This window comes from Salmo salar, chromosome 01, assembly GCF_965601325.2.
Source record: "Salmo salar chromosome 01, fSalSal1, whole genome shotgun sequence".
NCBI lineage: Eukaryota > Metazoa > Chordata > Actinopteri > Salmoniformes > Salmonidae > Salmo > Salmo salar.
The window spans coordinates 134087675-134102621 of record NC_138291.1 but is presented as its reverse complement, the minus strand read 5'-3'; the positions used below and the strand labels follow the sequence as shown (position 1 = coordinate 134102621).

The window sequence follows — 14947 nt, the reverse complement described above, 5'->3', positions numbered from 1 at the left end:
CTGCTCTTTTGATCTGCAGTCATGTTTTAGTTGGGTTTTGTTAGTTGGGTTCTAAATGGTCTCTGGTAGTTGGGCTCCAGCTCGCTGACTGTAGCTAGTTGGCTAAATAGCTAATATTAGCTGACTGGCTAAGATAACTGCATATAGCTAACATTCTTTGCTATTTGGTTAGATGGTGTTATGTATTTCCAAAACGTTGGTTTACTTTAATCACTCAAGTCATGAGTGCAAACGATTGGTTTAATTTGAAGTTCTACATTTGAAGTTATTTCTGTTGTTGTTTACATCATAGGGAATAGGCTGGTCCTCCACACTACATCACACCTGACTTTATCATTCTTCTGAATTCTGATTGGTTTTATGTAATAACTCCAAAAATAGAACAGTGAGGTGTAACTTTGCATTGGGAAAAATATTTTATTTGATCTTTTAGAAACTTTACCATAACCTAACCATTTTATTTCTCTCCGTCACCCACTTTACATGTTTAGATAATAAAGCATTTGAACTTTCCACTGCGTTAACAATGGAGGTTTGAATTCCAGTTTAAGTATTTAAGATGATTAACGAGAAAAGTATTGTCCAACCATCGGGTAACTTGTTTCATGCACATCAAAGGTGAGGGTGAATTTCAGATGTTCACTGCTTGTATTGATGGTGGAATCGATGAAGTTCCTCTGCTGTCCCCTGGAATAGATGGAACACGTTATCAATGAAGCCTTTTTCAGAGCCTGATGAGGTGCTAGAATGGATTGTTAGGGCTGACAATCACATTCTTCTCTAACAACCCCACATACAGATTGGCATAATTAGATGCTATTTTTTAAACTACAATGACCATAATGCACTGCGTGCCTACTTGTCTTGTCTGTGTTTATTTTACACCTGCTATGTAAAAGAGACAGAATAATGCACAATGGTCAATGCAATCTGGAATCCTTGGGACATCCCTACCCTAAACTCTAACCTTAACCCCTACCTTAACCATTTTAAATGTCAACTTCAATGGGCTAGGGACGTCCCAAGGATGTATCTCTACCTGAAAATACATCATCTAAGTGATTGATAGTTGGTATTCAGCAGTCATAAAGTCTTATTTACTTTAATGAACTACTAAAACTGTGATTTTGTCAGACAGCATAGACAGCAGCTCTACACTTTATTGACTGACTGATCCATTCATCCTTCCATCCCTCCTCAGCCTTCCTCTCCTCTGAAGACCTAGTGAGGGTGGAGCTTAGTCAGAGAGCTGTTGAGGGACTGGTTAGGAAAAAACCATTCTACAGCCAGAGAGGTGAGAGATCACACATGGTTTAGATGGTAAATATTTATGTCCCCTTAGTGGTTCATCACGTCAGCAAAAGGGAATATGTTCCATCATCTATGTTTATTTACATTAGTGCAAATTGTTCACTGATATTGGTGTAATTTCTCAACCCTTTTGGCTGTATGAAAGTTAACTTCCCCCTCAGGCACACATTTGTTTGATATTATGAAGGTCATTTGTGTCAAATGTACTTTTCCCCACTCATTCACCCCATCTCCTTACATTGCTTATGCATATTCGGTGACCAGACTCAAATTCAGAACACAATGCCCATCCTGGTAGATCTAAACCTAATGCAGTACATTGTGACTTTTGTGCATCCAGACCTAATGCAGCTTGGATGGATCAGATGACAGAAGTCACATTTAGGTGCCAGGTGTAACTGAGGCCATAGATGCTCAATATCCATTACTTTGAGTGTTTTATTTAATATGATTAAATGTGTTTATTTCTGAATTGCAGGGGCAGTCAAGAAATGGAACAGCAAGGCCACAGAACATGACATAAGCAGAGCTGTAGGAGACCACCTCAAGCCCCTGGTAGAGCCGGGGGTTGTGTTTACCACTCCACCACTCCTTCAGCAGGCTTGAAAAGTGATCGTTTTTCATATTAAGATTGACCAAGAAATGTGTTGCTTTTGCACATATTTGTAAATTGGTTTGGCAAGAGTCTTGTTTGGTCAGTCATTGGGTTCATTTGTTTTACATTATGTTCAAATCAAGATTTATTTATACAGCACATTTCAGACATGGATGCAACGCAATGGTGATAAGAGAATTATCTAATAAAGGTAAATGAATCAATAAACCATTATGAATTATAAGTCATGTAGCATGTTAATGAATAGTCAATGTAATGAATGATTAGTCCGATTAGTCCCAGAACGTCTAGTAGAGGCTGGAGAGGGAGAGAAATGTGTGTGTGTATTTAGTGTGCCCAAGAGGGCAGGGGCCAGATGGTAAAGGGAGTAAAAACTTCAAGGGGTTCCTAACCTTGAGGGAAAGGAACAGGCTGAGCTGGATAGTGATAAACAGTGTGGGAAGTCAACGGGGGATGCAGTTCACCAACAGTTTGTGTGTAAATGCATGTGCGTAAGTAAAGAAGAAACTATATAATGACTGTTTTGTTATCTTGACCTCAGAAGGTTCTCTGAATAAAGCTACATGAACCTTTTGCAGAAAGCTGAGTCCTTGCCTAATTATTTAACCCATTGTCTTACAAACCTTGGGCATTAGTCAAGGCGTATTGATTATTGATTATTATCATCAAGATATACAATTATTTTAACAATTGGTCCTATTCGAGCCGGATCTCAAAAACTGCCGCTGTCGTTCCATGGAGACACCGAAACCGTGTACGGGCGGATGAAATATCCGTAAATCAAAGACCTGGCCCTTTTCTGTGGGTTCTTTACAGGCCGGTATGCAAACTGGTATGCGACAGAGGTGGTGACGAGATTCTACGAACATTGAAAAGATTGCACCTGTATGTCTGCATTGCATGGTGAAATGAGTAATACACCTGTGTGTCTGCATTACATGATGGAATGAGTAATGCACCTGTATGTCTGCATTACATGATGAAATGAGGGATACAACTGTGTGTTGGCATTAAATGAGGAAGCGATTGCTGTGAGAGTGAAAGGCAAAAGCGATTGCTGTGAGAGTGTAAGGCAAAAGCGATTGATGTGAGAGTGAAAGGTGGGAGCAAGTAGAGGATTTGAATGTACTCTGGGTGTTAGACGCTGATATCGGTGAAGGTTATAGCTAGTGACCTGGCTTTAGGAGTTCGCGTGGAGAAAACGGTTTTAAAGGGAATCAAGTATTCTGCGCGAATGGAAGGCAGGAATTAGTTGTAAATTCAAAAACGACGAATTCGAAAACGACGAAACAGGGTCCGTAATGATCCTGTGCAACTGTGGCCACTGCATAAAACTAAACTAACGCTTATGGTGAACCTGATAACGTAAAAAAGGGTCAACGAACTATAAGAGGGTAGTCAGAGCTTTTAAGGGGGAGTTCATTTAAGTCTGATATCCATGGGAAAAAGAGAAACCTAATATGGCGGAGTGAGATACAGATATTATTGTCAATAGTTACATGGAGCAACAGATAAATAGGCTGTTAACTAGGGCTTTACGACCCCTGGAAAATAGTTTATAGTTGCATACGTATGCGACCTAATGTCCGATCAACAGACACCTCTATAGATAAAGTTTCGAGAGAGATAGAATAATTATGCTGGGATGAGTGGTCGCGTGTGAGGAGAATGTATTGTCCAGTCAACAGTCGCGAGAAAAGACAGGCAGTAAGACCTATAAGTAAAACTGGTTGCAGTGTTTGTTTATGCGTGAGATAAAGACAGTGTGTAGGGTCGATACGTATGATCATTCTAGCAGAATAATTCTATATTGTGAGAAGGAAATAAACCGGGTAAAAACACACATGGAGTGGGAAGATAATTAGTTACGTATGCGGTGAATATATTGTTCAGGTCAACAGTCACGGGGAAAGACAGGTTTGTCTACGCGTGAGAAATAAGCAATATGTCAGGGTCCATACGAATAATTATTCTTCAATTCTAGATTAAAAACACACACATGGAGTGGGAGGATAATTAGTTACGTATGCGGTGAATATATTGTTCAGGTCAACAGTCGCGGGGGAAGACAGGTTTGTCTACGCGTGAGAAAGAAGCAATATGTCAGGGTCCATACGAATAATTATTCTTCAATTCTAGATTGACAACGGTAACTAGCATACACATAGAATATAAGATAAATTAGGATCCAAACGAATACTCCGTCTAAATTTTTTTTTACAAAAAATGTAGATTGTGAAAAGGAGCTGAATAACTACGAAAGAATTTAGCAAACATGGGTAGTAAATCCTCTAAGGGGATCCCGGTATTGACGGGAGATGAACGTTTTATGCTGGGAAAAGATAAGAGGAACATTTATTTCGGTCCAATGTGGAAATGGAAGTATGAATTTGATGGAGGTTTGGATGTGGAAAAGTTGGGACTAATGGTAAGGAAGATGTATAAGGTATGTGGGGACAAGACAGGGAAACAGCATGTCGAGGGTTAGACATAGCCAGGGAGTGGCTGTCTGAAGCCCGCAGAAGAAGGCAAGTGTAGAAAAAGAGAGAGGCAGAGTCAACGGTCGCAGGAGAAAGGTTTAGACATTTACATTAGGGCTATGTTCTGGAAATTGTATCAATAGTACGTGCCTAATTTTACGACTACAAACATTGATAAATAGGGTTATTTACGAAGAGTGTCCATCGGTTCAATAGTGCATTGGTGGTTCTGTGGTAGAAGTTTCGCCTGCCATGCGGGAGGCCCGGGTTCAGATCCAAGCCCATGCACGATGGGACTATAATTTAATTATTGTTATGTTTTGACTGGAACGATACGGTTGTTAGTGTTTGTTTAAGATAGAATCCGAATGTTTTGATAGCTTGTTTAGTTTAAATTGAAAGACAGATTCTTTCAAAATAATAGCGAGGCGAATTCGATAAAGTACGTTGTTTGTGGTCTAAATGGCCTGCTTAAAGGATTTATAGAGAATGGGAGTTGTATTTGAATGACGGAATCAAGGAAAAGGCAGTTACCTAAATCTAATGAATTATAAGGAGCGGAAAGGTAATTGCGACAGAATTTTGGCGATATACATCATATTTTTTAAAGTCTTGGACATTTCATAAGAGTGAAGCCGAAAGAGAGATAAAGTTGTAACATTGGTTTTAATCTTACGATAGAGGTAAGGCAGAACGCTGTTTGAAAATAGATCATATTTTTTCCTGCGGGTAAAACGAGGAGAATTGGTTGTGAGCACTGGACTATATGTGGCTGGAATCGATTCTGGTCTGAATAATGGAATCGTAAAAGTTTTGTGATAAATTCTGGTTATTGATTCGTGGTTTGATTGTTTAGTAACACCAGTGAATTGAACGGGAAGTGAATGTATGCTAACATTATAATGTTTCCATTGCATGAAACAATGTCAGGTCAGAAAGGTGGATTGCAGGGTGAGTTTATTTTATTTCGCAGGAACAGTGCAAATGAATCATAGTTGTGCATGTGCCTGGCCGGCATGCGCGTTCCTGTAGGACGTAGAGTCGCAAGCTAACGCGAGGACACACTATTTGTAAGGGGGTGAGTGTAACCGCGGTGGTGCGCGCTAATAGCGTTTCAATCGGTGACGTCACTCGCTCTGAGCCCTTGAAGTATAGTTTTGGTACCTCTGTAGTAAAACAATTTCATATGTTTTGGAAATTAGCTAGGTTGCATTTGGTTATTTGAATTACCTTTTTTTTCATTTGCTTTTTAAATGTTGGAAGATTGGAATCAATGGTTAAACAAATAAATTGGGTACCAGGACATGGTGATTTGATAGTAATGCCATGGGCAATAGATGGACAATATGTCGAGAAAATCACACAGCTGTGTAATAATCTGAGGGACCACTATCACCGACATGCAGATTTCTCTAAGGTTCACGAGTGTAAACAAGAAGACAGTGAGACTATAAGCCAATACCTAGAGAGATTAAAGGACGTGTCCAACGCAAATATTGGGTTAATAGAACCCCCGGTAGTGGATGGATTTGATGCCCCGTATTATCAGCAATTCAAATTTGCTTTCCTCATTCTGTTTGCTAGGAATACCCTGCCATTATACACACAACTGTGTTTAATGTGCACCGTCCCTGTAAAAATAAAATTAACTCAACCTGCAATTCACTTTACTGACTTGACATTGTTCCATGCAATGGAAACATTATAATGTTAGCTTACATTCACTTCCCGTTCAATTCACTGGTGTTACTAGGCAATCAAACCACGAATCAATAACCAGAATTTATCACAAAACTTTTACGATTCCATTATTTACACCAGAATCGCTTCCAGCCACATATAGTCCAGCGCTCACAACCAACTCTCCTCTTTTCACCCGTAGGGAAAAACATGACCTCTTTTCAAAGAACTTTCTGCCTTACCTCTATCGTAAGATTAAAACCAATGTTACAACTTTATCTCTCTTTCGGCTTCACTCTTATGAAATGTCCAAGACTTAAAAAAATACCATGTAAATCGCCAAATTTATAAAATACTTCTTTCAACTCTTTTAGCATAAAAATAAACACCTTTCGGTGGTTACAATTCTATCGCAATTACCTATCCGCTCCTTATAATTCATTAGATTTAGGTAACTGCCTTTTCCTTGATTCCGTCATTCAAATACAACTTCCATTCTCTATAAATCCTTTAAGCAGGCCATTTAGACCACAAACAACGTACTTTATCGAATCTGTCTTTCAATTTAAACTAAACAAGCTATCAAAACGTTCGGTTTCTATCTTAAACAAACACACAGAACCAGTCTCGTTCCAGTCCAAACATAACAATAATTAAATTACTTTTTAGTCCCATGGTGCATGGGCTGGGATACGAACCCGGGTCTTGCGCACGGCAGGCAAGAACTCTACCACTGAACCTCTAGCAACATGAGCCGGTTTGTGACACTTAAAGCATCTATTTCCCCTTTCTTTTGACTGTTTCTATCCACTTTTCTCGACTTCCTCCCTGTCTCCCCCTCTATGTACTGTCTCAATAAGTTTACTAAATCCTGTTCTCCTTTCTGTGTCTCTGTGGGGGCTTTGGGAGTCCTCTCCGTCTGAGAGGTATTACTACTCATGTTCGTTAAATTACTATCGTAGTTGTTCTGCTCCTTCTCACAATCTAGAATTTTAGAAGGAGTATTCGTATGAATCCCGATTTATCTTTTATTCTATGTGTCTTTTACAATCTGTGTCTACTTGCTATTAATCTTTATATGTATGCTATTTACCGTTGTTAATCTAGAATTGAAGAATAATTATTCGTATGGACCCTGACACATTGTTTATATCTTCCGCGTAGATGAACCAATACCTGTCTTTTCTCACGACTGTTGACTGAACAATATATTCCCCTCACACGCAACTAATTATCTTCCCACTCCATGTGTGTGTTTTTAAGTCAATTTAAAACTTCTATGTGTATCATTACCCGATGTATTTCCTTCTCACATTATAGCATTTTGTTCTTAGAATGATCATTCGTATGGACCCTGACACACTGCTTATATCTCACGCATAGATGAACCTGTCTTTCCCCGCGACTGTTGACTGAACAATATATTCACCTCACACGCGACCAATCATCCCAGCATAATTATTCTCTCTCTCGAAACTTTTTCTATAGAGTTGTTTGATCGGACATTAGGTCGCATAGGTATGCAATTATAAGCTACTTTCCAGGGTAGCTATTTATCTATTGCTCACTTGTAACAATAATATCTCTTCTCACTCCGCCATATTAGGTTTCCCTTCTCCCATGGATATCAGACTTAAGTGGACTCCCCCTTAAAGATCTGACTATCCCCTTATAGTCTGTTGACCCTTTTTTACGTTATCAGGTTCACCATAAGCGCTAGTTTAGTTTTATGCAGTGGCCACAGTTGCCCAGGGTCATTACGGACCCTGTTTCGCCGTTTTTGAATTTACAACTAATTCCTGTCTTCCATTCGCACAGAATACTTGGTTGCGTTTAAAACATTTTTCTCTATGCGAACTCATAAAGACAGGTCACCAGGTTATAAACTTCCCCGATTTCAGCGTCTAACACCCAGAGTACGTTAAAATCCTCTAATCGCTCCCGCCTTTCACTCACATCAATCGCTTTTGCCTTTCACTCTTACATCAATCGTTGTATCATTTAATGCCAACATACAGGTGTACTACTCATTTCATCATGTAATGCAGACATACAGGTGTATTGCTCACTTCATCATGTAATGCAGACATACAGGTGTATTGCTCATTTCATCATGCAATGCAGACATACAGGTGTATTGCTCATTTCACCATGTAATGCAGACATACAGGTGCTATCACGCATTCATCATTTAATGTAATAATACAGGTGCTATTCCCCAAAACAATGAATAAAGCGCACTAACCTCGTTATTTGCAGCTGAGATTTCAATGTTGGTAGAATCTCGTCACCACCTCTGTCGCATACCAGTTTGCCACCGGCCTGTAAAGAACCCTCAGCAAGGGGCCAGGTCTTTAGTCTACGGATATCTCATCCGCCCGTACACGGTTTCGGTGTCTCCATGGAACGACAGAGGCAGATATTGAGATCCGAGCTCAAAGGACCAATTTGATAACGGAATTTTATATCTTAATAATAATCAACAATCAATAAGCCTTGACTAATTCCCAAGGTTTGTAAGACAATGGGTTAAATAATTAGGCAAGGACTCAGCTTTCTGCAAAAGGTTCATTGGGCTTTATTCATGAGAACGTTCTGAGGTCCAAATAACAAAACATCATTATATACCAGGCTCCTCATTTACGCACACTCCTCTACACACAAACGGTAGATAACCTACGCACATACATACACACAAATATTAGATGTATGTTTCACTCCCTGGATTTCTCACAACCGTTAATCACTATCCAGCGCTGCCCGTTCCTTTCCCCCGAGATTAGAGAAATCTTGGAGATACCTCCCGGTTTTCTCCAAAGTCTCTCCAAGTTTCTAGGTCAGGTAAAACAGAGGTCTACTGTTTTCTTATCTCCCTGCTACTAAAACACCCCTGCTTAAAACACACACACACACACACACTTTGTCCCGGCCCTCAACTAGACCTTATGGGACTAACCATTCAGTACCTTAATTATTCATTATCCATGCTACATAACTACTAATTAATAATAGATTATTGATTCATTTACCTTTATTAGATAATTCTCTTATCAATATCCTATATTTTTGTTGGACAAGTTTGTTCACCACCAACAGAAAACAACTTCCATTTCACATTATAATCAACTACAATGCTTCACCTTCACCAATATAAACATGGTGTCTACTTGCTGTCAACAATTAAAAACAAGAAAACACATTTCTAAATATATATATTTTTCTACAATCTTATTTTTTTTTAAACTCACTAGCTTCTAGAACTCTCGTCCCCTTGGAACGAGCCCAAGCAAAACTCATCTCCAATACGGAAAATCTAAATAAATTGTGATCCATGGCAACGCAGTGGCTAAATGCAAAACACAAATCTTTTTGACTGCCAACCCAAATCAGTAGCCAAAATGTCCTTAACACGGACATGTCTGATTTCAAGAGGAAACTCCTGCAATATCCGTAGTAACTTTCCACCTCACTGCCGGTCTGACAACATTTTCAACTACAACCGAACATATATTGGGCATAGTCTTCTTTTCAAGGTCTTTCCAATTACATTTTGCAAGGTGGGACAGCCCCAATGTCAAAACACAGTTGTATAGTTTCCAAATCAATAACCAATATGCAGACGTACACAAACATCTGCCACAATAATCATATTACTTGTATTTTTAAAAACAAGCTCCTTATAAACTGCACAAGCACTAAAAACACTGTTGTTTTGACAAGTAGCAATAAATCAATGATATCAATTAGGGGGGAAATCAGGTTGTTCGTGCTGTTGAAACTAACACAACTAAACAAAACACATGGAAATGGGAGATATCTGTTACCTCACTGGTTAGAGGACAACCTGCAGAAGACAGTCAGCTACATTTTGGAGTGATACATTTAAATGTAGGGGTTGCTAAACAAAGGAACACAACACTAATTTGTCATAACTCATCGATATCATGTTGAAATCAATTGTGCCGAGAGGAGGGAGATGAGATTGCACATCCTGTTAAAACCCACAGACCAAAAACCACACGGAATCTGGGAATAATGTGTACATCACTGGTTAGAGGACAATTTGTAGAAAACAGCTAGCTCCATTTTGATTCAAGTGGGTCGCCAACGTGGTAAGTGTAACACAGCTCTTTTTTTGTTAGTCACTTTTTGTTAAATCACATAAATAGTACTCTTCCATTTCAGAGCCTGGATTTTTCCCCTGAGGCTAATATCCATATCAAGCTGAAATCAATAGAACAGGGGACAAACGTTTAGGGTTCTACATTGTGACATCATTAAAATACTCCTACTACAATGTTAAAACATTCTACATTGTGTGACATTATTTCATTGATATCATGAAACAACTACTTCGTGTATGTATTTTCTGATGTTTGATCAGATATCTTTTATCAGAGTATCTCTTCCCACATTGATCACAGCTAAAAGGTTTCTGTCCTGTGTGTGTTCTCTGGTGTACAGTCAGTTGGCTAGATGCAACAAAACCCTTCCCACATTGATCACAGCCATAAGGTTTCTCTCCAGTGTGCATTTTCTGGTGTGATTTCAGGTTTTGTTGCCAAGTAAAACTCTTTCCACATTGATCACAGCCAAAAGGTTTCTCTCCTGTGTGAATTCATTGATGTATTTTAAGGTCTACTGAAGAGTTGAATGCTTCCCACATTCAGAGCAACAGTGAGATTTCCCTCCAGTGTGTATTCTCAGGTGAACTTTTAGTGAATTTGATATTGAGAAACGTTTCCCAAGAGCAGCAGTAAGGTTTCTCTCCTGTGTGAATTCTCAGGTGTATTTTAAGTTCTGATGAAGATTTGCACAGTCAGAGCAGCAGTGAGATTTATCACCTGCGTGAATTCTCTGGTGTACTTTTAGTGAATCTGATCTTGAGTATCTCTTCCCACAATCAGAGCTGCAATGAAATGTATCGCCTGTGTGAATTCTCTGGTGCACCTTTAGTGAACCTGATCTTGAGTAACTCTTCCCACAGTCAGAGCAGTGGTGAGATTTCTTCCCTGTGGGTCTCTGCTGGTGTTTCTTGAGGTGTTCTGATGCGGAGAGACTCTTCTCTTCATCATCAGCATCATGATGTTGTTGAGGCTCCCTAGAGGATCCACGATAGTCACGTCTCTCTCCTGTGTGAACAACAAAGTCAAACATGGTTAAATGCCAAAAACAGCAGAAATCCACTGTTTAAGGTAAAAGGTGATGCCTAGAGCATACCCATGAAGTTGTACAACAATTGACGTCTGTTAAAATATTTGACAATTGTCTGAAGACCGTCAAGTGAGCAACAATAGTTATATTTTGTATCCTTTTACATTAGTAGTAAAATGGATGATTGTAGGCTAGAAATAAATTATTACAGATGCTGAACCCCTAAGCAGTGTGCCAGACAACTTATGGTCTCCAATATAGGCCCCTTTCTGTGTTTGCTAAAATTGCGGCACGAGGGTGATGCTCACACAATCTGGTTGCAGAAACTCCTCCATGCTAATGAGGAGACCACAAGTTATACCAATACCATAGACCTACAGTAAGACCCATAACTTCACCTAGCAATAACATAGGCCTACAGTAGGACCCATAACTTCACCTAACAACATAGACCTACAGTAGGACCCATAACTTCACCTAACAATAATATAGACCTACTGTAGGACCCATAACTTCACCTAACAACAACATAGACCTACTGTAGGACCCAAAACTTCACCTAACAATAACATAGACCTACTGTAGGACAACAATATAGAAATCATTTAATATTTCAGGTGAAACATGGAAACTAAAATGTCTGTCATGACATTTCATAACCAGATAATTCTGTGAATAATCTCACTAGGCTACTCTGTAATGTGTTGTCATTCTAAATGTCCTGAATAAAGGAAAATAGCTCTGTGTGTTGTACAATAGCCTATCCATCAAGGAACAGTTCTCTACACATTATGAGCTAAGGATCTCTGTGTCCAAACAGACTAACGAGACCCTACTGTAAATCAACCAGACAATAACACATTATAAACATACATTTGTTAGGGATGTTGGATCCAACATGGAGCACGGCATAACTGTCTTTACCAAAGTAATGAATGAAGAAGCACTTTGGTTGGTGTTGCATGTCGTGATGTTTGTCATTTTACTGTCATTCAAAAAATGATTTCCTGGATCAGCTGATGATAGTTGAACACGTGACTGTAACTAAACAGCTACAGTATTAAGTATAATTATTGAAGAACCGCATTAATGACAGTATCCATTTGGGTGTTGTCAATAAAGTTAAGGTGACTCTCGGTTAGAACCATTGGATTTAGCAAACTCTGAAATGATTTAGGATTTCTGTGCCTATGAAAACTGTTTTCCCAGCGTAATATAAGGAAACACAAAATGTTACGTAGGTAGAGTGCATTTCTGAGATCTGAATACCAAAAACTGTACTAACAGGACAATAACCTAAACCACAAGGCCAAATCTACACCTTACCAAGATGACATTGAATGTTCCTGAGTGGCCTAGTTACAGTTTGGACTTAAATCATCTTGAAAGTCTATGGCAAGACTTGAAAATGGCTTTCTAGCAATGATCAACAACCAACTTGACAGAAAATGAAGGATTTTAAAAAGAATAATGAATATTAACATGAAGATCATGACTTCCCATCAAGCCAACTCCTTGAATGCCTTATTATGACATCACTGCTGGGGCGGCAGGTAGCCTAGTGGTTAGAGAGTTGTAACCGAAAGGTTGCAAGATTGAATCCCCGAGCTGACAAGGTAAAAATCAGTCGTTCTGCCCCTGAACAAGGCAGTTAACCCATTGTTCCTATGCCATAATTCAAAATAAGAATTTGTTCTTAACGGACTTGCCTAGTTAAATAAAGGTAAAATAAAATAAAAACTCACTCCTTTGCAGTTGTTTGCAAAGTTTGCAGTTGTCTAAAAAAACACTATTTTGCTGAAAACATATTTGTTTCCCTTTAGTGTGTTTATACTTTACTGTATTTATATATCACTTTTCAACAGGAAAAGTATTTTTTTTTAAATCACTGGAGGACGTCATGAACAATTCCGACAGAACAAAAACATATTCAAGTGTAGAATGCCCTTTTAAAAATCACACACTAATTCAACAACTGCAGAATTTGTGTCCCTGTTTTATTAGATAGTACTCACTGTATTTACTGGTGTTAATCAGATCAATGTCCCTGTTTTATAAGATAGTATTCACTGTGTTTACTGGTGTTAATCAGTTCTCCAGTCTTCTCTTCTTCGTCCTCCTCTAATGTGACAGTAATCTCCCCCGCTTCATCCTCCACTCCAAAAACTGCATCTTCCTCCTTTTCTTTCACAGTAACATCATCCTCCTCCTCTTTCACTCTGAAGGTGTCTTTCTCTTCTTCTTTCACGTTAACAGCCTCACCCTCTACTTGTTTTTGCATTGTTACAGCCTCCTCTCCCGCCTCCTCTTTCACAAGACCTTCTTTCTCCGTCCAGCAGACCTCCTCTTCTTTAGCAGGAGGAGAGTAACTTAGTGAACTCATGGTCGGGGATAATAGCTAGTTAGCATTAGCGACTAGACTAGTGCTAACTTAACCAACCAGCTAGTTGACTTACAACGTAAATAAATTAAATGGGGTAGCTAGTTGTTTCCACATAAGTATGTTTAAATCATAGTGGCAATTAAACCACGAAATCGTATAAAGAAGTTGAATGTTCCGACTTTGTCGGCTACCGAGGTGGCTGCAGTTGTTGAAGAAGCGTTCCGTCCACTAGATTATACGTCACACTAGAAAGATCGCCTGAAAGACACATATCGCCATCTACTGTCTGGAGGGAGTAAACGCAGTTGAGGGGAAACTTTTTTTTTCTTCATTGAATTATAATATTATAAAGCAGTTTAGGGAAACGTTTTTTCCCTCTCCATTAAATAATAATATTATATCAACACGTGCAAAGAGCAACAAGTGTTGTTTGATTAGTTCAGATTTTTTATGAGAATTTAAAACAAACTTAACCTCTACTTCACACCTGTATTTCTGATTCAGTCAAATAACTAGATATCAAAATAAGCACCTAGTTATTGATACCCTTGATAAAGATGAGCAAAAATTACTGTATAAAATAAACAAATTTTACCCATTACCAGGATATTTTTTGCCCAAAACCTGGTTACCTCTCTGCTAGGAGGCTGAAACTTGGCCGTAAGTGGATCTTCCAGCAAGACACATCAACATCCACAAAGAAATGGTTAATTGGGCACAAAATCAACATTTTCAATGGCCATCTCAGTCTTCGGACTAGAACTCCATTGAAAACTTGTGGTTTGAATTGAACAGGGCAGTCCAAAAGAACAGACTAAATAAATCAAGGACCTGGAGAGATTCTGTTTGGAGGAATGGTCTAAGATCTGACCCAATGTGTTCTCTAATCGCATAAAACACTTCAGTGTTGTTATCCTCCCGAGGGGAGGGTGCTGGTGTAGCGTGGTTTGTTCTGCGTTGTGTACTTTTATTTAGGACACTGCCACAACTGGAATTCTGATGGTTGAATCATTTTTATTCGACCTGCACACAAAGAGACAACACACAATATGTTAGCCCCCTGTGCAGTCACAGCTCTCGGGCACCTTGCTAGTTGAAGGTCAGGCAAAAGAGAGCGGGAACTGCATACATACATTCAGTGCCCAACAGCACACTATACAGTACAAGTAAAATGATATACAACATATTCGGACAAAATAGAAGACATACCTGCACACGAAGAGACAACACACAATATGTTAGCCCTCGGTGCAGTCACAGCTCTCGGGCACCTGCGTGAGCACATAGCAACTCACTCAAACACGGTCCCAAATACTTCCGAGT

At 39.2% G+C, this 14947-nt stretch overlaps 1 long non-coding RNA gene across 1 annotated transcript; it reads right to left on the bottom strand.

Moving 5' to 3' along the window:
* Positions 1-8641: 8641 nt before the first annotated feature.
* On the bottom strand, positions 8642-13842 carry LOC145884346 (uncharacterized). Its single transcript, XR_014395927.1, has 2 exons — positions 13257-13842; positions 8642-11219 (listed from the first exon to the last, which is right to left on the bottom strand). It is a non-coding gene; the product is annotated as an uncharacterized LOC145884346 (long non-coding RNA).
* Between the last annotated feature and the right edge of the window lie 1105 nt (positions 13843-14947).